This window comes from Chelonia mydas, chromosome 5, assembly GCF_015237465.2.
Source record: "Chelonia mydas isolate rCheMyd1 chromosome 5, rCheMyd1.pri.v2, whole genome shotgun sequence".
NCBI classification, from domain to species: domain Eukaryota; kingdom Metazoa; phylum Chordata; order Testudines; family Cheloniidae; genus Chelonia; species Chelonia mydas.
In genome coordinates this window covers 100,437,116-100,460,554 of record NC_051245.2, presented here as the reverse complement: position 1 = coordinate 100,460,554, position 23,439 = coordinate 100,437,116, and the positions used below count along the sequence as shown (strand labels likewise).

The 23,439-nt window shown below is 43.1% G+C and overlaps 1 protein-coding gene across 3 annotated transcripts in view; it reads right to left on the bottom strand.

The window, feature by feature from the left end:
* JAK2 (Janus kinase 2) overlaps window positions 1–21,863 on the bottom strand; it is a 156,353-nt gene extending 134,490 nt beyond the window's left edge. The window contains exon 1 of one of the 3 annotated variants that reach the window (XM_027827858.3): window positions 21,680–21,863. The gene's annotated coding sequence lies outside the window, so the exon portion shown is untranslated. Of the gene's footprint in view, window positions 1–21,475; window positions 21,568–21,679 lie in introns of those variants that run through there. The other 2 variants (XM_043546956.1, XM_043546955.1) reach the window with 2 other exon arrangements.
* Between the last annotated feature and the right edge of the window lie 1,576 nt (window positions 21,864–23,439).

Genomic DNA, 23,439 nt, shown 5'->3' with positions numbered 1-23,439 from the left:
TGAAACAGGCTTCTTCCTAGATCTCAAATCTTGGGAGAAACCAAAATGGAAACAGTAGTAGTATTCAACCATGAAATATCCAAGGTCTGCATCCTGCCTATCCAGCCAGATCAGTTTCTTTGAAGGAGGGCCAGAGGTAGTCTCACTACCACAAGGAAAAACGGGTAAAGAGCAGATGATTATTACACTTAAAAAAAAAAAAAAAAAAAAAAAAAAGAAGATAATCAAATCTAGAGCTTATTAAAAACTAGAAATAAAGCAACATCTTCATCAGGCCATGTATTAAATAGGAGTCAGAACTCATCTGCACTGACAATCGGTTGCAGACTTTTCAATCTCTGAAATCACAGGATCATGGGTGCAAAAGGAAAATATACACTTCCATAAAAATATCTTTACGAGCTTGTATAAACAAAATGAAAGGAGAAAGATCTTCCCTGTGCATTCTGGGAGAAACCAACTTCATTCCCAGATGTGTTTTAGAAGGGATGGGAAAGGGCAGTTGGTTTGTTTTTTCTATGGTTTCACAGCTGAATCCTAACGGTATTAGAGCAGGGGGGATTTGGAGTCATAACTGTTGGGAGTGTATTCCTGCATCTGAGCAGGAATATGTCTAGTGATTAGTGACCCTGCCCTCCTACCTTGTTTCCACAACTCCTCTATAACAACCTTATAGAACAAACTGTTGTCTGCCAGACTAAACCTCTCATATTATGAAATCTGGAGAACACTTTATCCCTATTTAAATTAGTGAAGTGTGACAAAGTGCTTGGAGCTGGTGCTTTCTTTAAGAGGTATGTACACTGGTTATTGCACAAACTTTACAATCTGATCCACAGCCAGAGAGCTGTTGATACAAATCCAGCCATCTTTAGGCCTTATCTGAAGTTCAGTCAAAGCTTCTATTTTCTGACATGTTGACTCTCCTGTTAAGATGACAAGTTACCGTATTGTAGCGTTTGTGCATGATTTCACTATATATGAGTAGTCATCTGAATCACAAAGCTATCTGCTCTCAGTAAACTAACCAAAGGGTTTATTAATTTGTATTGTGCCTTTCACTGTGGCATCTAGATGCTTAAATTACAGACATGAGAATTTAAAATAAGCACAAAACAAAATTTTTTAATCAAAAGCTATACAGTATTGAAATAAAAAAACAACACTATCCTGTGATAAAGTGCTTTCAGTCACTATCACTTGTTTAAAAAAAACAAAAACAGGCAAACAGCAAGTAGCTACAACAAAACTGACTGCTATAACGGTTTTGTTTAGGGTTTGTGAAATGATGAACTACCACCTGAGTTATACAGGTATATGAGAGAGAGCGGGTGAGGGGGAGAAAACAGGAGCCTCAACATCTGCCCTTAAACAGCAACTTCATCTACAGCGAGGAGAAATGTGTGTTTGCTGATTTAGTTTTAAAACTAGCTCGGGCTAATGTGATTTAAATGCAGTTTGCTTGTGCAATGTGGGTCAAGCATTAAGACTGCATTTTATTGCTCAGATACTATTTCTCAAATAATACAAGACGTTACAATATCATGCCATTTTTCCACAACCTGAGATATGTGAGTTGCATCTTGTAGTAATGAGTATCACAGTGTATGAGAGAGAACATTTATATACTATTTTTCTTAAATTAACCAAGATCTGATGCATCAGGAAACAGTAGCATACCAAGGCAATTGCAATCAGTAAGCTAATTTGCCTCTTCCAGGCAGTAAACTATCTACCTCTACTCCTGCTCCCAAAAAGTTTGAAGGAAGTCATAAACTACTGGAACAGGGAATGGTGAGCTAGGCAACCAAGGCTATAAGGGATAACATATGCCTTACACACATACACAATTTAAAATAATTATATATACACACAGACTTATTAAGATGAAGATCTACTTATGTTAACAAGTCAGCGTACTGCCCTCAGGAAAATGGGTGTTATGTAAAAAGTATGTGACAAGTATCCTTTTCTCAAACTGCCAATATAATTTGTTTATAGAATCAAAATCCTCCAGAGACAATTACAAATCCACATAATGTTTTTCAGTGCTACAGTCTTTTACAGTGCTATGCAAGTGTGTAAAAAAAATATTCTTTAGTCTGTATTCGCAAAAAGAAAAGGAGGACTTGTGGCACCTTAGAGACTAACCAATTTATTTGAGCATGAGCTTTCGTGAGCTACAGCTCACTTCATCGGATGCATACTGTGGAAATCGCAGAAGACATTATATACACACAGGTGTCTGTGTATATAATGTCTTTTGCGATTTCCACAGTATGCATCCGATGAAGTGAGCTGTAGCTCACGAAAGCTCATGCTCAAATAAAGAAGTTAAGTAAGAACACTTTACACTCTTCAAATAAGTCTGAATAATCAGAAGAGGAGGAATAAGTGGCACGTTGTGATAAACAAAGACTCCTTCAGGCTAATCAAACATTAGAAACTCTGGGAGACAAGTACACATGGAATTGCACACATTTTCTGGTATTTCAGAACCTTCTAGCGCTGCAGTCAAATCTCTCTATACAGGACAGACATCACTTAACCACTTTTTAAAAATCTGCCTGTGTGGATCTGCTGATAGAATTTTGCACTAAATAGCTATTCTTTTCTATGTACCACAGTTGGGTAAATTAATCATGACAGTATACAAACCTCCCCGATATTCTACAGGAGAAATACCCATGGAATTATCAAAAATTCAATATTTTTGGTTGGGAATTTCAAAGGACTCTAAGGGATTTAGTGTCCAAATGCCACAGAAATTCAATGGGATTTGGTTGTCTAATTCTCCTGGGCTCCTTTGAAAATCCCAGCCTTTATGACCAGATTCAAAACAATGAAGAACCTCAAACTGACAATTGGGAGACCAGCTGCTAATGAGTTAATTTTGCAAATTAACAAAAAAAAAAATGCAAAGGTAATACATTACAAAATGTACCGTGGTCATTTACATGACATAATTTAGTTTTATCTTTTTTTGGACCAACTTCTGTTGGTGAGAGAGACAAGCTTTCAAGCCACACAGAGCTCATTATGACTACACTGTATATAATAATTTAATTTTAAACTACTACAGTGGTCCCAGCTGCAAAAACAATTGCATTCTAACAGCTAGCTTTCAGATGCTCATAACTTTCCAAAATATTTACCTCTTGGGCTGATATTTTCCATGCTTGATCTCGCTGCCAGTAAACAGTTTGGAAACTTTTTAAACACAAACCCTTTCAGCTGTTTTGAAATGATCAGAGGTCAGAAAAAAATAAAATGAACAGTACATTAAATTACAGAATGAGAAAAGAATAAGAGATATTGAGACTGGAGACCGCTTTTGAAAATACACAGTACCTCTTATGATTCTGTCCCTCTAAAAGGTTCCCCTGGTCTGATAATTACACCTCTACCCCGATATAACGGTGTCCTCGAGAGCCAAAAAATCTTACCGTGTTATAGGTGAAACCGCGTTATATCTAACTTGCTTTGATCCACCAGAGCGCGCAGCCCCGCCCCCCCAGAGCACTGCTTTACTGCGTTTTATCTGAATTCATGTTATATCGGGTCGCGTTATATCGGGGTAGAGGTGTATTTGCAACTACCTTTGGCTAGTGCTTCCTGGACGGATCATGTCTGGAGTTCAACAGAAGGGAGAAGTAGATTCAAAAGAAAACTCTGAAACAAGACAAAAGAAAGAAAAGTACTCCTAAATCTGAAGATTGGGTGTTACAAAAGCTTAAAGAAAGAGGGATCAAAGCTACAGACAGAGGGCATAGAAGGATTAATGCAAGGATTAATGCACAGGCTAGCAGAGGCACAATTTTCATGTCCTGTTTGTTCTGTTTATAAAGAGAAGAACCCTATCAGTGAGGAAGATCTCACCCAGTTGTGAAGTGCTTGGAAACTAATGGATTGCCACGCCTCCACAACAATAAAGTTTTACACTATCTCTATAACAGCATTGTAGATTTAAATAAATATAAAAATGGAGTGTGACCTGGCTCTTATTACCTGGTTCCCACCCCCTCTGCCTGCTAAGCCTGTGCTTTCTACAGACTTTAGAGCACGGGTGGGCAAACTACGGCCCAGGGGCCACATCCAGCCCTTCAGATGTTTTAATCCGGCCCTTGAGCTCCCGCTGGAGAGCGGGGTCCAGGGCTTGCCCCATACCGGCGCTCCAGCCGGGGAGTGGGGTCGGGGGTTTGCCCCGCTCTGCGTTTGCGGTGGCTCCGCACCGCTCCCAGAAGCAGCGGCATGTCCCCGCTCTGGCTCCTACACATAGGGGCAGCCAGGGGGCTCCGCACACTGCTCCCACCCCCCAGCACAGCTCCCATTGGCTGGGAACCACGGCCAATAGGAGCTGCAGGGGCAGCACCTGCGGATGGGGAAGCGTGCAGTGCCACCTGGCCGCACCTCCACATAGGAGCCGGAGGGGGGACATGCCGCTGCTTCCAGGGCAGCATTTACCTCAAGCAGCTCCAGAGTCTGCACCCCTGCCCCTCTCCTGTGCTCAACCCCCTGCCCCAGCCTTGATCCCCCTCCTGCCCTCCAAACCCCTTGGTCCCAGCCTAGGGCACCCTCCTACACCCCCAACCCCTCATCCCCAGCTCCATCCCAGAGCCCGCATGCCCAGCCGGAGCCCTCACCCTCTCCCACATCCCAACCCCCAATTTCGTGAGCATTCTTGGCCTGCCACACAATTTCCATACCCACATGTGGCCCTAAGGCCAAAAAGTTTGCCCACCTCTGCTTTAGAGGGTTCAGGTCAGGTGAAACTCTCAATTCCCCCAACTCTGGACTGCCCATGAGTGCCCGTCTCAGACTTCAAGAGGGTTCTGGGAGGAAGAAATATAAGAGCCCACTAAGCATCTCATGCTCTACAAGTAGAATAATAATTAAGACAAGGATTTTGTCACAGAGGTCGTGGAACTCACAGAATCTGTGACTTCCGAAGACCTCCGTGACTTCAGTCCCGGAGGCAACAGACCCCCAAGCTCCAAGCAGCCATGGGCAGCAGGGGGACCCCCGCAGCTCTCCGGCTGCCCTGGCAGAACAGGGGGACCCTGGAGTTCTGAGCCCCAATGGATGGTGGGGGGCCCCAGAGCTCTCAGCCACCCTGCAGCTGCCCAACCCCTTCCCATTTTATCATGGATATTTTTAGTAAAAGTCAGGGACGGGTCACAGGCTTCTGTGAATTTTTCTTTATTGCCCGTGACCCATCCCTGACTTTACTAAAAATAGCCACGAGACTATCTTAGCCTTAATAATAATCCAAACAGCAGCTAGGCAAACAACTTGCTCAAAATAACATTTCTCAAAGGTGTGATTGCTTCCGGATGGGTGGGTCTCCTTCGTTATCTATATTTAAACCCAAAGGGAAAATTGACATTTGAATCTGGACACACAAAACTTAACAGGAACTAAACGAGATAAGTTGAAGCACTGGAATCAGTTAAATGAAGAAGGCTAGCATGCAAAATGGCTTTGTAAAACAAACAACATAAACCCAAACAAACAGCCTAGTATATTTCTCCAATTTATCATATTCTTCAATAGACATCTTCTCCTAAGAAATATTAGCTTCTTTTGATCCAGCTCCATCTGTTGTGTCTTTTTGGGAGGCTTTTTGTAGGAGGGATTGATTTACTGGAGGACTAGCTCTGAGTGTGTGTTATTATCACAAAGGAATAATAAAGATGAGCTTTAAGGGGAGGGCAAGGAATGAAGACATATGTATTTAGTGGTGTATTCTTCCTTTGATTCAAATCTAATGGCAATTAAACCACCATATACTTCTGATTCACTGGGGGAAACAGACCTATTAAAATTTACTTTAATGCATTTTACTTAAATAGCGCCACACAGTTCTAAGAATTACCTTTATTCTAAAATGAAATTATATTTCAACACATTCAGTTTCTTGCTTTTATCCTTCAAAAAGATTAACAGTCACTGAATTTGATGCATATATAATATAATCGTATGTAATTACATAAGAGTCAATGCTTTGAAGCAAGCCACCTGGGCCTCAAAATACTACTACTACGATTCCTACTGGTCCCTTAACCACTGTAATCATGCAGCCCATCTACAGGTACGATTTCTCGGTCCTATGCATCCTCTCCCTTATTCCTGCAGCAGCAACACTACTCATAGAACAGGGTATTAATATGGCCTCATTAACCTTTTTCCTGATCAACTTCCAGTCGATTTAAGGTCCTAGTGGTCACCTGTTGCCCCGCCCATGTGGAGGCCCATTTCCAAACAGGAATATCCACCCCCATCCCCAAAGACATACTAAAAAGGCAAAGAGGGGGAGCCCATGAGCTGCTCAGGGCCCAAGCTGCTCGGGGCCTTAGTCTGCTTATGCCTAGCACCAGCTCTGCCAGCAACAATGGGAGGATCTCCAGAGATGACCTGTCCACCCCTTGGAGCTCCTCTAAGGAGAAACAGAAGCAGCTGTTTGGCCTTCACACCCCAGCCAGACACCTGAGACTCACTGGAATCAAAGTTGAACTCTTATCACATTCTCCTTTTGTTGACTGTCCCTGCCTCTTCCCAACTCCCTCTGTTTTAGGCCCACACTGTCTCCTCAGCTACCACGCTCCTTTGAACCCCAGTCTTCAGAGCATCCCCTCCACCTCCCACCCACACACCTTCTTTGTCATTCCACTCTTCCATTTCCCCCTTCCTTCCTCCTCCTTTCCAACTGAACTTCTCCCTACGCTTTGGGTCCACAAGCTCACCCTTACCACCATTCCTTGTCCCCACCCCTAGCCTAATAATGTCCTCTCCCATAAACAAACAGACCTTAAATAAATACATACTGTACATGAATGGATAAAACTAACAAGACACATGGCCATCATTACCCCCATGCGTTTGCTTGTATGCTGTATCCATTTCTGCAGCCTCGGTCTGCTCTTTGTCTTTATAGATCATAAAAAGCTCTAGTTGGCATCATTCTTCGGCACATTTGTTACCAGAAAAGGGGCTCAACCTTATGAAACAGCAACATAAAATGCAAGCTTTCTGATGCACAACCCACAGACAACCAAGACTGTTGCTCCTTCCCACATCTGGCTAATACCCCTCTTCCCCAAAGAAAGTGTGAAAGGTCAGAGCAGCAGATCTGAAGACCCTGTTCTTCAGGGGGCTACACTGAAACTTGGGCAGCAGCTGGGGCATCTAAGAAAAAATACCAGTCCTCAACGGGGGCATGTGTTTGCCAGACGGAAAGTGATTGGGAGCACGAGCAGAAGAAATTACAGTCAGAACACCAGTGCAAATGCAAAAGGAAGAAGAGTAGGGATCAGACAGAAAGAGATGAGAGAGGAGAAAAAATGGAGGAAATGGGGAAGGGGACCAGAGTGGGAAAAAGACAGAAAGGCACAGAGATGAGAGGGAAGAAACAGGAGAGAACCTAATAAAAAAGGAACAGCACAACAGAATGAGAGGAAGGTAACATCAAAGTATTATGGTGATAACAGCAGAATGAAAGCAGGAGGTGGAAGGACAGAGAAACAAGGAGAGGGAAACAGGAGAGAAAGCACCAAGACGTCATGTTAAGGACAGTAAACTGTTTTATTTAGTCTTTGGTGTGAGCTGTATAATTACTGTAAAATCACTGGGGATGATAAATTTAATTTAGGTGAAACAATATGCAAATTAGGCATGACACTCAGGCTCCTGTCAAGCTGGCAGTGAGGTTGATGTTGGGGAGATGGTGGATCACTTCTGGAAGCCTTCATACATCATTGCCCATATCCAGGTGCTCTGATGTTATGGGTATTTGCATGAATAGCATAGCAAAGGAACTGCAGGATGTTCAGCAAATTTTTTTCAAACAGACCCAAAGTCGCTTACACTATACCACATTACATCATGAATTTTCCCTGGCTACGCCTAGCCATGTCCTGAAATTCAATCATTTCCTCCTAAAGCCACAGTTTCTCTCTAACTAAATGGCCTGCCATTCCTGTAGTGTCTTTTAGAGTGATTTTTACAATAAATTATGCAGGTCACACTTGTGACTCAAAGAAACTGATTACTATCCCTAAAATAGTCCTCGCGCTTTTTCTCTGAAGGTTACTGATGGTGAAGGGCTTCCATAATGGCCAGTAGTTCCCTTCATGAGCTTGCTTTCTTTGGACAGATGGCCAATCATTGTTTAACCCTCCCTCTTGAAACTCCACAAATGTCACATATGTTGAGCCTGAGGGCATGGCTACACCGGAAACTTCAAAGCACTGTCACGGGAATGCTCCCACAGCAGCACTTTGAAGTGCAAGTGCAGCCGCACACAAGTGCTGGGAGAGAGCTCTCCCAGCGCTTCTGGTAATCCACCTCCACAAGGGGATTAGGTCCGAGCGCTGGGAGCGCGGCTCCCAGTGCTCGGAGCCTGTTGACACTAGCACTTTAAAGCGCTCTGACTTGCTGAGCTCAGGGGGTGATTTTTCACACCCGAGTCAGCAAGTTAGAGCGCTATAAAATGTAAGTGTAGACAAGCCCTTAGTCTTTGGCTACACTACAAACTTCAGTGTAGAAAATCCACACCCCTGAGTGATGCAGTTATACCGATCTAACTTCTGGTGTAGACAGCACCATGTTGACAGGAGGGCTTCTCCTGTCAACATAGCTACTGCTTCTTGGGGAAGTGGAGTACCTACACTGACAGGAGAAGCTCCTGTCTGCATAAAACATTGACATTGTGTATACCTCTGTAACTAAATAACCCATCAAACAAGAAAGGAGCCTTGTGGTATGCAAATGAAGAACTTCAACAGAAAAGTGCTAATTTCAAAGCAAGTGGTCATTGCGTGTGATGATCAGAGGTCAAGGACTAGAAATGCATTCCTCTCTCTCTATCATCAAAGTAAGAGCCCACATGGGTAGAGACCCTGTCATCCAGTTTTCTGTGAAAAGAAGCTACAAGAATGGATTCAAGGAAAGATCCTTCATCTCTGGACTGTTTGGATTCTAATAGGGTGGAATAAATGAACGAGAAGACAGAGACCCCCAGAGTTATTCTGTGTAGCCCTGACAGACTGATCGGAAACTGGCAGGTTACTATATCTCTGCTACCATTTGGAATTATAGATTGTGACTCACCTGTACATATATTTTACCTGCTTTAACCTCTCAATAACTCTTATTTCCTTTTCTTACATAATAAACCTTTAGTTAGTTTACTATAGAACTGGCTGTCAACATTGTCTTCATTATAAGATCTAGGGGACCAACTGATCTGTGGTAAAGTGACTGGAAGCAACCTAAATATGGTGTGATTTTTTACGTAAGTGACATTTTATCACAAAGTCCAGTTTGTCTGGGTGGCAAGATAGCCTGGAGACTAAGGGGACTATCTGTCACTCCATGGTAAAACTGGTATAGTGATCCAGGAGTTCACATTTGTTACTGGCTTGGTGAATTCTAATTATAGAATACATCACCAGGTTACGGTGTCTGCCCTGTTTTCTGACAGTCTTCCCTGAGGCAGGCACTCACAGTTCTGAGTCACTCCAGACAGCCTAACACCTGACTCTCCAGTATGTCAGGATGCCAGACAATTACTCATAGCAACTGGCCCCCACCCAGTTTTTTTCTGCTGGCTTTATCTTCCTCCTCCATCCTCTGTTTCTTGCCATTTTCTTCTTCTGTCTACATCCCCACTCTGTTCCGTACTGTACTGCCCAAACTTTTCCCACTTCGTATGCCTCTTTCCCCTGCCCTTCTCTTTCCAAATTCCTCTCTCTGCTTCTTTCTCCTACCACCCTTCAAGTCAGGGTTTTCCAAATGTTCTGATTTTTCTATTTGAAGTAAAAAGATCCAGTCTATGGAACAAACTTTTTAGAAGACAAATCTCTTACCTTTTGTATTCTTATCATTCAAAAGTAATTTGTTTGCTACTGTACATTTGTTCTGAGGATTACTATGGTAATTATATTGTGTATTTGTAGAAGAACCAATGCTGCTTCGCTATCTTCAAACTAAATTTTGCTTTTCTTGGCCATGACATTCAGAATGAAAGTGCAAGAGATGAAAAGAGAAACTAATGAGGTGATATGCACACAGTTAAAGTGCGTATAATCCACAGCTGTTGTACACACTATTTAACACTTGAAATATGGCTGTAAGCATATTATGAGACACTGTGGGGACTAGTGTAGTGATAGTATTTAGGTGATCTGCTCACTAGATTTTGTGAAGACTTTGCAGATTTTCAGAACAACTAGAAGTACTGAAAATAGCCTCTAGCTTATTTTGCTCATACTCTATTCAGTCTTTGAAAAACTACATATTTCACTAACTCAGACATGTATTAAAGGCCACACAAGAGATGCTTGTGTACTGCTATTTTATAATACACTTATATCCAGGTTTGTCCTTCCTCACAGAGAGACACTTTTCCTCACAGAGAGACACTTTATTCAGCTAGATATACATTTACACTCTCATTAAAATAAAAACAATGAAACTATATAGCCACCAGTTGATTTACAGATTATGCAACTACATTATGTCTCTCATTATTACAAGTATAATTTTATATTAATAATATAATAAAAACTCCAGTACTGTATAATAACCAATTCAATCAACAGCACCAATAATGAGATACAATGAATAATCCAAAAAGGTTCCTCACTCATTACAAAGTTCTAAACATAAATAAAGGGGGAAAAAATCTAGGAAGGAACTTCTGGATTACAAAAACAAACAAGAAAGGAGAGATCACAAAAAATCCTGCTTGTTTTTCATTTAACTGCATGTAAAAGAACAACATCGTAGCTGCAGGTCTGATCTGTTTACATTTACTTCAAAAAGAAGACCTAGTCGGATACAAATTATTTAACACATGTACTATGGTAAGGGTTAGAGTCATCAGGCAGGCCGGGGACCCACAGTGCTAGGCACTGTACACACTCAGTCCATGCCTCATGGATCTAGAAGTGTGGATAATTTTCTTGATCACCAACTGTCTGTATTGATGTGACAAAACAGGGGTTCTCACATGTTTTCACAGCATGGACCACCTCCTTCCCTAACCTCTCAGGATTGCTCAGATTTGCAGTTGCACATTACCCCTCTGGCAACTAGTGTAACTGCTTGCATTCAAACGTGTACATGTACAGTTAATATTAATAAATGCAGTGACTGTCACTGGTTTTGCTTTTCTCTTCCCCCTCCTATTTCCTGGCTCCTGCACCGCACACCTCTTCTATTCCTCCATTCTCAAAACATTTTACACCCTATCTGCTGCCTCCTTCAACTCAAAAAATCCATTTTCCCCCTAGATCAACTAGCAGCCATCTCTCTCAATCAAGTTCCCTTCTTGGCAACATCAATTCTTCTTATCCCCCACACCTCAAAATGAATTCTAGCCTCCCCTCATAATCAACATCCCCCATAACAACAGACATTTTCCTCCACTGAAATTCAATTCCGCTTACCTCCCCCACAATTACAATCAGTTATTTCACAATCCACAAACAAATCCAAACTAAGTTTCCTCTCTACGGCCAATAGCCATACCCCCCACTACGCACCCTCCATCCTGAAAATCAGTTCTCCTTCATCCATATATTTAAAGTGTGGTTAGCATAGCTTTTAATTATAATGCCACTTAGCAAATTCAGGAAGTTCCTGGGCAGTAGAACAATAATTGTGCTTTATTTACTCTGCTGTTGTTACCTTTTTCTCTCTATTTTCCCCTCAATGCCCTCACTTCCTGGCTGCAAATTTCTGCCTCTCAAGAAATAGATGCTGAGCTGACAACCCTCAGAGGCTGATCTGGAGGGGATCTGGAGCCTACCATCCTCTCTTTCAGGGGTAGATCTAGCCCCTGGTAAGGGGAGGAAGGTAGTCCTGGGAGCTGCTTGGGTCTGGGAGTGGCTAGGGGAGGTGGAGGAGTTGGGGACTACTGCTGCAGCTGGTTGCCCCCCTATTTAATGGGAAGGATTGATGGGGAGGCTCTGGTAAATCCACTGGGGCAGCGACAGGAGCTCAGCAGCACTGTGGAAAGTTAATAGTCACTGGAGAAGTGGTGGGGATCCAGGAGCCAATGAGACAGCTGCTGGGAGGATGGGAACAAGAAGTCGGCCTTCAAATAAACTGTCTCCACTCCTATTCTCTGCCTCCCGATAAGCCCACCCCTGAGTCACTTCTCTTCCACTGTCCTGCTGAGCCCCTGCTCCTTGCTGCTGCATTGAGCTGCTCCTCCATCTGGTGCTTCCCATCCTGGCTCCAGTGATCCACGAGGTGCGGGTAGAAAGGAGCTGGTGGGGGAAACAAATAATTTTATGGAGCAACAGACCGTAGTGCCAGCTCCAGCATAATGCCTTGAGGTGTCCTGCACATGGTTTGAGGTAACAAAGAATACGGCTGGTCCAGTTTGCTGTGCACCATTGGAAAGGGTTTGCAGACTACAATTTGGAAACTGCTTTTAAAAAACACTTTGATAATATGGCTCAAGCCTGCCAAAATACATAATATGAGCCAGACACTACCCTGGTTTAACAAGTGCAGGAGGGCAAAAAAAAACTTCAATTGATCTCAGGGTAGGGTTGATTGATTTAAATCTTTAAAGTGATTTAAATCACCAATGTCAATTGTAAATTTAAAACAGCAAGCAGGAAACCTTGATTTAAATCATAGATTTTTTGCATTTGTACTCTCTTGTTATTTCCCTAAATAAAAGTTGATTCGTATTGGCTGGTAACTATTAAAAATGGTTGATTTCCTAAATATAGCCTTTACATCAAATTGGGTACTTCAGGAGCATATACTATAGCTATACACATTTATTTAAACTTAATATTTATTCAGATTCTAAATTTTGTCTTTATGTTCAAAAATAGTGAAAGATGCATTTATTTACTTGATAATTAATTTTTCTAACCACGATTTGAGTCAAGGTACATCTGGAAGAAAATCTGGAATTCAATTAAAAACGGATAAAACCAGCATTATAAAATTAGCTTTTATTAATTAAATAAAAACAACCTTAAAATGTGCTGCATACACAGGAAAAAACAAATTTATCAAAACATGTTCTGCATTTAAAACTAACTGATTTATTAAACAAAGGAAGTATTGTCTACAGTTAGTGAATTGAACTGATTGTTTCTGATCACCGTGACCTTCCAGGTTTTAGAACTAGCAGTTCTCATGTTCTCACATCTCTTTTTATTCATCTATCTATTTTTATTCATAGATAGGAAGAGGAAAATAAGCTTGGCCTGCTTTTTCAAACTTCCAATCAATCAGTTTTTAAACTTTGAATGAACTAGTCATTGAACTGGATGGACTAGCTGAATAAAATGAAATTAACAAAATATTCTCTCTCAGGCTACTGCTGTTAAAAGCTGGCTTAGCACATTATCAGACTCTGGTTTCAGGTGCTTAGCCAGTGACTTTCACCAGTTCACTGGGTTGACTTTCTTTAAAACCGTGGTAGCAAAACATGAATTGCTGGAATTTTTTAATTTACTTTTAATAGATTATAGTAAATTTAGACCTTAACACAAGTTGTCATAATTTCAAATAGTATTTGAACAGTTTTATTTTTAAAAAGAAAAACATTTAAAATGTAAAAATCAAATTTAATTATCCATTTTCATTCATCCTGTCTCAAGGGAACATGCTTCTCTTTTTCCCCTGGAGCACCAAGGTCAGTGCAGAGGGGACACTAACCTGAGGTTAGCTACCAATGTTGCAGCATCTCTGACTGAACAAGCTTTAGACATGACCTTCTGAGGAGTATCCTCCAAAAAGAAAAAACAACAACAAACATATGAAGACAACTTGTTGAAATTCTTTTGGACGTACACTGATTTTTAATAAACTATAGTGTGCAATCTTTAGCAGAGCTATCAAATAATGCAAAGCTCTAGATTATTTTATTGTAAAGGCTCCGAGTAAGGAATTGCTTCTTTACCAATTGCAACATCCTTCTAATGGCAGCTGGAACTATCCTATATTAAGGAGCATGAATGGGATTTGGATGCTGATCTTATGCTGATGAATGTCATTATGTAGACAAGTAAATAGTACATTATTGACTTAAGTCCCTAAATATTATAGCTATTCAAACATTTTTCCATGTTATTCCAATATCTACTTTTCTCTATACTGAAGCTCATAGAATCTCTGCATACTTGCTTTATTTTTATTATAAAATAACCCAAATAAAATCAAAATTATTGTCTCATGTTTAAAAAAAGTAAATGTTTTTGGATTCAATTGGTAAGTCCACAGACAGCAAGAATAACAGACTGGCTAACAGACCAAGAGCTCTGCCAGTAATTTAGAAAGCTGATTTGGAGAAGTACAGGCATCCCCCTGACCCTACCCCAACCCCAAAAAAGCCCAGCCTAGACTGATTCTGCTCTCACTTACACCAGTTTAACTCATTAACTTCAATGGAAATACTCCTGATTTATCGCTTAAGCTGGATTTTCACTTCCTTGCACTGTGTTTATGCCAGTAACTGCAACTGCTCTACCAGTTGAAAACACGGCCCATTGTTTTTAAACAAACCTTAAACAAATCCACAGTTCAGTCTCCCCTTCATACGCCTAATACCCTCATTAGCTCTAATGGGAGTTATGCATGCTCGTCCTCAAAGGGAAAATATACACTAAACAGTGAGTCAATCATGACAGCCCTTAGTTTACTGATTTTACAAGCCAAAGTGAAGGTTACCTTAAAAGCAAATTTCCTTGTATCCAATTTAAGACATTTAACGCATACATATCAATCAATCACGCACAAAGAAGTCACATTTTATTCAATGCAGAGATCTGAAAATCTGTCTGGGAAGCAGAACCTTTCAGTATGAACAAACAAATGTGCCTTTTAAAGTAACAGTTTTCAGTAGCGCTGATTACCATTGCTAGTAGTAGGCATCTAATACCTGTAGCTAAGGAATGCGACCACATCTCCATTAAATACTTGGTTTAAATATTACATAGTATATTAAAGTCATTGATTGCTCAAGGAGCAAAAGAAAAAATACACTAGTTTGTATTGCCAGTGCCACAAAATGATTTCAAAAGTGCCAGGGCCTGGTGTAAGATTAAAAATGACCGTTTTTCAAAGCTATTTTGAAAAAGACTTGACAGTTTATACATTTGAAAACTTGCATGGTGACAAACACTTCTAAACAGAACATGCAGCAGTCTGCAAAAGAGGATACAAATTGGGTTTATGCCCTTTTTTGCTTCCCTATGATATAAAAAGGCGATTTGAGAAATGTTTGGTTTATTTTTAGTTCAGTTTGTCATTCTCCCCCCCCCCCCCCCACTTAGATTTATAAGGAATATGAAGTTTTGCCTTCTTTGTTTTTCTTTGTGGACTAGAGAATTGGAGTAGGCATTTGGGGGAAATCTGATGGTAAATGAGGAGATCATACCATATAGAGTGGCTGCTCCCTGTCTCTAATCCATCCATTCCCACCTCATGCACACACACAGATTAATGATGTCCCAGAGACACAGTGCTGTTAAGGGCAAGCATGCAAAAGGCCATGTTCCATGTCTCTTTATGAGCTTTTGGGGTTTTATAACCCTTCTTGTGCCCCGCTGCTCCATGATGCAGAATGGAAGGAGCTGGGGGCCCAAGGTCCCTTGCAACCATTTTATGTTTTATCTAATAAACAGCCATAGTACAGTACTAATAAATTTCGCAGGCACAGCACTAAACACTCAAGAGCATCACTAATTATTCATGTGAATTTTGGCAAATGTTCACAATTCTCTAGATCTGAAAATTGCTGGCAGAAAAACAATTTTACTGGTGCTCTTTTCTACCAAAGTAATTTTACAGTATCTATTTTAAAAATCTTTGGTCACCAGCCACACCGTATATAACGGTACATGTCACTTTAATCTTGTTTTGCTAGATTTTCCGCCCTGGAGATCATCCTAAAAGTGAAGCTTACTCAAAAAGCTGGATCCTGAAGAGCCTTTGGTCTTTATATGATGGACAGAATCCTTTAGAAAATATACACTTATCTTTATGTTTCATTTGACTCTGTCACTCTGTCTCTCCTCAACCCAGTGATGAGCGGCCAGAAGCTGAAGAACCGGTTCCTTCAGTCGCTCCGGGCCTTCGGTGGCACTTCCTTCAGTCGCTCCGGGTCTTCAACAGCACTGAAGGACGTGCCGCCGAAGACCCGGAGCGACTGAAGGACGTGCCGCCGAAGACCCGGAGCGACTGAAGGACGTGCCGCTGAAGACCCGGAGCGACTGAAGGACGTGCTGCCAAAGGACCGCAGGATGAGTAGAGCTCAGGCGGGATGGACAGGATGGTCCTGCGAGCCGCATGTGGCCCGTGGGTCGGAGTCTGCCGAACCCCTTTAACAACCGGTTCTAAACCGGCTACAGAATTTAACAACCGGTTCGCACAAACTGGTGTGAACCAGCTCCAGCTCACCACTGCCCCAGCCTCTATTTAATTCACCACAGAACTCTTCTCATTGAACACTCCAGTAGCTGTTTTCCAACTATCCATTTTAGAGTTCTCCTACATTACCAGTAAAATTTGACTGCCTGGCTTATCTACTTTGGTTAAACTGAGATATCACTTTAGGCCCTGATAGTACAGTTGGATCCATGCAGGCAACCCCATGGCCTTCACAGAGTCCCACGGAATTCAGTGGGCTGCCTGCCTGGATGCAGTTGCAGGACCGAGGCCTCAGAGAGTCAGCTGAGTGACACAGGTGCAAGATTTAGTTTTCGTAACATCTAGCTTGATTAGACATTTAAAACAATACTCTTTCATCTTTAAACATTCCCCTGCAATGCTGGAAACCAAAAGAGTGGCAGGGTAGTAATGCATAAGAAATACAAAGTGAAACTTATGGTAAACAAATTGAAAGTGAACAGTCTATTTCACTGACCCAAATTAATGCAGAACAAAAATTAAAAACATACTGCACACTATTTAAATCAGAATTTTTAAAGATTATCTTAGTTTCAATATTTAGTGTATCAAATTTAGAATAAATAAAATGGTTTTAAGTTATTTTTATTTTGCCAGTGCCCCTTTAAAATAGAGACTGTGAATAAATTAAAAACCTACAAATGTTTCTAACTCAGATTTGTTCAGCCTGTTTCTGAACAATAATTGCACTACATAATAGTCATCTCTCAAACTGCTCTCTAACCCAAAATAATGTTCTTTATTAATCCTTTAAAGAAATCAATCTGCTATGCTGACTTTTAGGGTAGTAAAGTCTACAGATATGATCATTCAAAAATTTATGCAAATGAATAACTTTACTCATGTCCCATTGAGTTCAAAAGTATAAATATTTGCACAACTCAGTTCCAATGATTGGTGGATAGAACACTGGACTGGGACCCAGGAGACCTGGGTTCTATTCCTGGTTCTGCATTGGTCTGCTGGATAAGCTTGGGCAAGGCACTTCACTACTCTGTGCCTCAGTTTCCCTCACCTGTCAAATAAGGATAATGCTACTGACCTACTTGTAAAGCACTTTGAAATCTATTGAAGAAAGGCACTATATAAGAGCTAGATTATATTATTACTTCAATACTAGGAAAACTGGCTGAAACAATAATTAGAAACAGAATGATAAAACATTCAGATGGACACAATATGATATGGACAAACCAGCACATCACCTGTGAAAGGATATCTTGCCTCTAAAATCTACTACAATTCTTGAACAGTTCAACAAAACAGTGGATAAAGGAGAACTAGCTGAAATAATTTAATTGGATTTTCAAAAAGTCTTTAACAAAATCTCACAACAGAGACTCTTAAGGTAACCAAGTAGTCATGGGAGTGAGAACCAAAGTACGCGCATAGATTAGAAACTGCATACGTTATGCATGTGTGTAAATGTTTTCAGGATTGGGACCTAAATGACCAGTTTTCAGCACAGCAAAAGATTAACAGTGGGGTGGTCCAATGTCCTGCACTGGGTTGGTGTTGTTTAAGACGCTTTTCAGCAGTCTGGGAAAAAGGGTGAACAGTGAACTGGCAAAAATTGCCGATGACAATCATTTAAGTTAAAGACTAGAAAAAAACATGGAACTTTAATAAAGCCAGGCAAATGAGCACCACAATGGTAGACTGTCATAACCATATAGCTAAGGGTAGCCTAGAATTCCTCCTTACCTGAAAGGGGTTAAGAAGCTCAAATAACCTGGTTGGCACCTGACCAAAAGGACCAATGGGGAAAGAAGATACTTTCAAATCTGGGGCGGGGGGGGGCTGGCTTTGTTTGTACTCTTTGTTTGTGTGTTCTCTTGGGAAGCAGAGAAGCACCAGGTCAGAAAACTCCTTCTCCTATAAACCATCCTAAAGCCAGTCTCAATGTTGCAAAAAGAGTAAGTAAATAAGGAAGGGCGCGTTAGATTACCTTTTGTTCTCAAGTTGTGAATTTTCCCTGTGCTAAGAGGGAGGTTTATCCCTGTTTTTTGTAACTTTGAAGTTTTGCCTAGAGGGGAATCCTCTGTGTTTTGCATCTGATTACTCTGTAAAGTTATCTTCCATCCTGATTTTACAGAGGTGCTTCTTTTACTTTTTTTTCCTTTATAATAAAGTTCTGTTTTTTTTAGGAATCTGATTTCCCTGTTTGGTTGGTATATTATTCTCAAGCCTCCCCAGGAAGGGGGTGTAGGACTTGGGGGGATATGTTGGGGAAAATAGGAATTCCAAGTGGTCCTTCTCCTGATTCTTTGTCTAAATCACTTGGTGGTGACAGCTTACCGTCCAAGCAGGGCCGGCTCTACGCATCAGCAAAGCAAGCAGGTGCTTGGGGCGGCACGCTTGCTGGGGCAGCATTCGGGCCATAGCTGTAGCTCACGAAAGCTTATGCTCAAATAAATTTGTTAGTCTCTGAGGTGCCACAAGTCCTCCTTTTCTTTTTTTAGTCTTTAGTCTGTTCATCTGTTATACAACATTTCCCCTCATGCTCAGCATTGCATAACTAGACAAGTTCAATATGGAGGGTTGGGAAAAATCACCTTTCTTTTCAGCATCAGCCAGGTACTGCCCATTGCAAGCAACAGGCTGTCAGACTTAACGAACGGACCAATGGTCTGGTCCTGCATGGTAACTTGCATTTGCCTTAATGATGAAGGACACAAGATGCTCTGTGGAATGTTATACCATCCAGCAAAATGTTGTTATTTTATACATATCTAATAAAATACACATATTAAAAATCCTCAGATGAAAATACTGAATGCACAGTAGTGTCTTTTTGTAAGTCTCAGTATTTTTATTTACTTTAGTTTTGCTTTTAAAGTTTCCGAAGATACAAATACACTTTATGGAATAATCTGCAAATGCCATGCCCAAATATTCAAGAAAAATTAAATTATAGAAAGAACTAGAGAAGTTGTGTGTGAACCAATGAATCTAATGGGAAAAATACAAACACGATCCTGAACTGAAACTCTGAGCCAAATCCTACTTGTCTTACTCAGATGAGTAGCCTCACTGGCCCTGATCCTGTGCTGAGAACCATGGGGTAGAACCCTGCACCCACAGAGTCCACTGAAATTAGTGCAGATATAATCATAAAAACATGAATTTTTTTTTTTTAGTTACATGAATGCGTAATGTAAAAATCTCATATGCCCCCAGGCTAAGATATAAAGCTTAGAGACTTATAGAGAAACAGAACTGGATTCAGATTAACTATCCTCACTCATACTGACAAATGAGTAAAGAAACAGTACAGCTGCTACCACAACTAGCTTCCTTTACGTCATACTCTGTGGTTGTGCATAAGAGTTTTTTTCCACCTCGTTTGAAAGCAGCTATTCCACATAGCATATTTCAACTCCTACATTATTCTATCCACCACTCTCCTAATGACAGCAAGTAAGGAGAAGGAGGAGCAAGAGCAACAGCATTAGCCTCCTTTCATTTTCCCTTTTACTGCCCTACACAATAATCTAATGCATCTCTCAAGAATGTTAACCCATCTATTGCAACTTTGTGCAAGCTTCCTGCTGATTAAAATTTCCCCTCCCAAACACAACTTCCCTATATTGTCATTGGCATTTACAAAAAATGAAAAAGCCCTACAAACCGTTCAGCAATAAAATCCCTTCCCACTCCTTCTCTGGGGAGAGCCACAAGCTACTGACTAGCATTATTTTTCCTTCCTACTCTTACCAGTGAGGCTCTTTACTGTGTAATTGTCCATTACAGGGGTTTTAGAACCTTACTCCGAATCAACTGGTACCAGTCATCACCAGAAACAGGATAGACTATTTGTTCTGATCCATGATGGCAACGCTTGTATCCTACCTGGCCCTCACACCTCCATCCTATTATCCAAAGCAGGGAAGAAAAGACCTAAGTCAGACCACAGCAGCATCACACATATTGTAATTACCAGGCAGCTTGGGGCAGGAAAAGAAGCCAGTCAATGTCATCTGTCAGAATCTGCCCTCTTCCTCTCTCTCTATAGAGCTACCTCTCTCTCCCTACTTTTCCTAACATACAAATATAAATATATTTTATAACACACGAAGGCCATACATGCATTAAATCTGATGGCTGAGAACGGGGAGGGAGAAAGCTTGGCACAAGACGTCAGAAAACTTACCGATGGCTCAACAGCTAATCTGTTCAAAACCAATTATGAAACCAGCGTCGCCAACACAATTTTCTCAGACTCCAGTTATTCTTGAACAGTCCTCTCTGCTCAACAGACCACAAAGAAAAGCCCACTGTGACAGCTAATAGTTTACTAATATCAGGGACAGGGCAATCCATTTCCCTTTACCAACAGACAGAGAGAAGAAGAGATTACTACTTAATCATTTTGGTTTGCCAATTAGACACCTCAGTAATACAGGACTGCACATAAAAGGTACCTTCCTCTCCCCAAAACCCTTATCTCCTGAAAATAAGAATTATTAAGCCACATAAACCCATGTCTGAGGGAACTATATGGTTCCAAAGTAAGCTATTTACCCAAAAAAAAAAAAAAAATCACATCAGCCAAATGAAGATTCAAATACCTCCACACAAGGAAGCCCCAACAAAATTATTTCCATTTAAAGTCCAATATTTATATTTTATTATCCTCCCTGAGGCGCAACAGGCAGAAAGAGGAAAACAAATCCCTACATTTGTCAGGCACTGATAAATATCTCACACAAAGGTACATCAGGTAGTTGTTGGGTGTATTATTTATGCACAGGACAGAGATTCAAGCGAACTACATACACACCATCCGAAAAGAGGAGGAAAGGCCTTTCCTGCTTAGTAGAAACATTCCTCATCTCTCTCCCTCACTCTGCAGCTAAAGCCTAAACCAAACAATTGCAATTACAAAAGGGAATAAATACACCCCCCCCCCTTTTTTTTTTCCTTTTAAGATCTCTTTCCGGAAACATGTAAAAACCACACTCAGGCACCTCTACAGATTTTATGTATGCTACATCGTTACGACTCCTTTGGATGTTCAACACACACGAGCCCGTTTGGAGCGGGGCTTCTAGCTCGCTGCAAGAAGTTCGCTCTCTCGATGCACAACCGCGCTCACGCCCCCGCCCCCGCCGCCTCTCCTTCCCCCCGCTGCTCCCCGAGCGCCTTCCCGCGGGCCGTCGGACGGGCTGCACTGTGCCGGGGAGACAGAGACGAGAGCCGGGTGCCTGGGTCCGCCGCGCCGCTGGCTACTCACCCCGCGGCGCCTGGCTCCCTCCGCGCGAGCCGCAGCGGGAAGCGGAGCCCCCGGGGCTGGCCGGCCGCGCTGCGCTGCGGGACCCTGGCGCGGGCTCGGGGGCAAGCTCGCGGCGCTGGGCTCGACAGGCCTGTGCCCAGGGGCCCCGGCGAGTCACCGACGCGTCATCACGTAGAGGCTGGGGAAGAAGCAGGCTCCGGCGGAGGGAGGAGCCAAGGACCGGGCTCTCCCCCCGCCCGCCGCCGCCACCACACACCCACAGCCGGGCGGGCCCCGCGGATCTCCCCGCGCGGCTGCCAGCAGGGAGCAGAGCCCGCGGCAGCGAGGCCAGAGGGGCCCCTGGAGCAGAGGGCTCTGTGGGGCGCACCCCGCCCAGGAGAGGCGATGGGGACCCCAGGGCAGACGCCTGGGTGGGAGGCGCTCCCGGAGCAAAGGGGAGCGGGCCGGAGGCGCTGTGGGAGGCGGGGATGTGTCTCTGCCGGGGAAGGGTTTAGGGCCCGCAGACAGGGGCTCTGCGGCGGCCAATTTCCTAATTGCACAAAACCCACATCCCCCTGCCCCGCCCCTGCTCACTCCAGTCCCCCCTCCTTCCGTGACCTGCTCTCCCCCACCTTCACTCACTTTTACTGGGTTGGGGTAGGGGGTTGGGGTGTGGGAGGCAGTGAGGGCTCCAGGGTGGGGCCAGAAATGAGGGGTTCAGGGTGCAGGAGGGGCTCCAGCCTGGGGCAGGGAATTGGGGTGCAGGAGTGGGCTCAGGGCTGGGGGGGAGAAAGTGCAGACTGTGGGCTCTGGGGTAGGACTGGGATGAGGGGTTTGGGGTGCAGGAGGGGGCTCAGGGCTGGGGCAGGGGATTAGGGTGCAGGAGGGGGTGCAGGTGCAGGCTCTGGGAGGGAGTTTGGGTGTGGGAGGGGAGGCAGGGGCTGGGGGTGCAGGCTCTGGGAGGGAGTTTGGGTGCAGGAGAGGGTTCCAACCTGAGGCAGAGGTTTTGGGATGCAGGTGGGTGGTCTGGAAGGGGGTTGGGATGCAGGAGGGGGTTCAGGGTATGGACTCCAGCCAGACAGCACTTACCTCAGGCAGCTCCTGGTCGGCAGCGCAGTGGGACTAAGGCAGGCTCCCTGCTCCCCGAAGAGGCCAGCATGTCCGGCCCCTGGGCTGAGACGCGCCCACGCGGCTCTGCACAGTGTATACTGCCTGTGCCTCCAGGTCCCGCCCCCGCCGCTCCTATTGGCTGCAGTTCCTGGCCAATGGGAGCTGCGGAGCTGGCACTCGAGGCGGGGGCAGCCTGCGGAGCCTCCCTGGTCCCTGCGCCTAGGGGTCGCAGGGACACGCCAGGCACTTTCAGGAGCTGTGGGGAGGCAGGGAGCCTGCCTTAGCCCCGCCGCGTCACTGACCAGACGTTTAATGGCCCAGTCAGCAGTGCTGACTGGAGCCACCAAGGTCCCTTTTCTATCAAACCTATCTGTGGTTAGTGGTGTGATGGAGCCCCCAGGCAGAGCCCGAGCTGGGCACAGACTAAGTAATTTCTTACGCCCAAAGCAGCTCAAGCAGGGAGGTTCCCTTTTGCTTTTTATTGTGTTGTGGAGGGCCCCAAAAATATTTCTGCTTGGGGTCCCCAATGGGCTAGCACCACCTCTGTTCCCAGGCAACCAGTTTGTCTTGCGTACCCCCAAGTTTCATCACACTTAAAAACTATTTGGATATAAAATCAGACATAAAAAATACAAAAGTGTCACAGCACACTATTACTGAAGAATTGCTTA